This window comes from Triticum aestivum, chromosome 5A (assembly GCF_018294505.1).
Source record: "Triticum aestivum cultivar Chinese Spring chromosome 5A, IWGSC CS RefSeq v2.1, whole genome shotgun sequence".
In the NCBI taxonomy this organism is placed as follows: Eukaryota; Viridiplantae; Streptophyta; class Magnoliopsida; order Poales; family Poaceae; genus Triticum; species Triticum aestivum.
Genome location: NC_057806.1, coordinates 50,241,512 through 50,243,636, shown reverse-complemented (window position 1 = coordinate 50,243,636; position 2,125 = coordinate 50,241,512).

Below are 2,125 nucleotides of genomic sequence, written 5' to 3'. Positions count from 1 at the left end.
CGATACCATACATCGCGTATATCTTGAGGAAAGAACTTCCAGAGGACGAAGAAGAGTCTCGTCAGATCGTCCGTCGATCTAAAGCTTTCACAGTCACAAAAGGACAGTTGTATAGAGAAAGCGCGACTGGAATCGATCAGAAGTGCATAACACCAGAAGAAGGTTAGATAATCCTTAATGATATCCACTCGGGGACCTGTGGTCACCATGCGTGCTCTCGGACCATCACTGCCAAAGCATACCGAGCAGGTTTTTACTGGCCTAGGGCAAACGAAATGGCGAAAGAGATAGTCGACAAGTGTGAAGGCTGCCAGTTCTACTCCAACATGCCGCACAAGCCAGCATCGGCTCTGAGGACCATTCCACTCGTCTGGCCCTTCGCTGTTTGGGGACTGGACATGGTTGGTCCACTGAGAACAGGCAGGAGCGGATTCACACATGTGCTTGTGGCAGTCGACAAGTTCACCAAATGGATTGAAGCCAAGCCTATCAAAAATCTTGATGCTAGCACTGCTATCAGTTTCGTCAGAGAGTTGATATTCAGATATGGGGTCCCGCATAGCATCATCACTGACAATGGGTCAAACTTCGATTCAGACAAGTTCAGAGCTTTTTGCACCTCTCAAGGCACACGAGTCGACTACGCGTCGGTCGCGCATCCCCAGTCGAATGGACAAGCTGAAAGAGCAAATGGTCTGATTCTCAAAGGACTGAAGCCTCGACTGATGCGTGATCTCAAGCACGCAGCAGGCACTTGGGTCGACGAGCTTCCATCAGTTTTGTGGGGACTGAGGACCACCCTGAACCGGTCGACTGGAAGAACACCATTCTTTCTGGTTTACGGAGCCGAAGCCGTCCTGCCGAGTGATCTACTTCACAATGCCCCCAGAGTCGAGCTTTATAACGAAGACGAAGCAGAGCAAGCCCGGCAAGACGCAGTCGACCTCCTAGAGGAGGAGAGGGAAATGGCTATGATCAGATCGACCATCTATCAGCAAGACTTGCGTCGATTCCATGCTAGAAATGTGAAGAGCCGAGCCTTCCAAGAAGGAGATTTGGTCCTCCGAGTGGATCAACAGAAACCACACAAACTTGCTCCTACTTGGGAATGCCCCTTCATCATCACCAGAGTCCTCCACAATGGAGCATATCATCTCTACAACGTTGATCGCCGGATCGACGAGCCACGAGCTTGGAATGCGGAACTACTCCGCCCATTTTACACTTGAATTCTCACTCGGATGAGGTGTAATAAGAAAACTTCTGTAGTTTATTTTTATCAAAGACAAGAGTGTCCTAGTTCTTCCTGTAATTGCTGTCACGTTTGTTTGCGTACGAAATCCCCCAGTGGGTGGCTTAGCTGTGAATCCGTTTCGCCTAAGTTTGCAAAAAAAAAATCCTACCGAGTGGTGAGCCAGACTCCCACTCGGGGCTTAGCTGCAGCCTAGTGCTCGCCTAAGTATTTGAAAATCCTACCGAGTGGTGAGCCAGACTCCCACTCGGAGGCTTAGCTGCAGCCCAGTGCTCGCCTAAGTGTTTGAAAATCCTGCCAAGTGGAGAGCAAACCTCCCACTCGGGGGCTTAGCTGCAGCCCAGTGCTCGCCTAAGTATTTGAATATCCTACCGAGTGGTGAGCCAGACTCCCACTCGGAGGCTTAGCTGCAGCCCAGTGCTCGCCTAAGTGTTTGAAAATCCTACCGAGTGGAGAGCAAACCTCCCACTCGGGGGCTTAGCTGCAGTCCAAGTACTCGCCTAAGTATTTGAAAATCCTACCGAGTGGTGAGCCAGACTCCCACTCGGAGGCTTAGCTGCAGCCCAGTGCTCGCCTAAGTATATAAAAATCCTACCGAGTGGAGAGCAAACCTCCCACTCGGGGGCTTAGCTGCAGTCCAAGTACTCGCCTAAGTGTTTGAAAATCCTACCGAGTGGTGAGCCAGACTCCCACTCGGGGGCTTAGCTGCAGCCCAGTGCTCGCCTAAGTATATAAAAATCCTACCGAGTGGAGAGCAAACCTCCCACTCGGGGGCTTAGCTGCAGCGCAGTGCTCGCCTAAGTGTTTGAAAATCCTACCGAGTGGTGAGCCAGACTCCCACTCGGGGGCTTAGCTGCAGCCCATTGCTCGCCT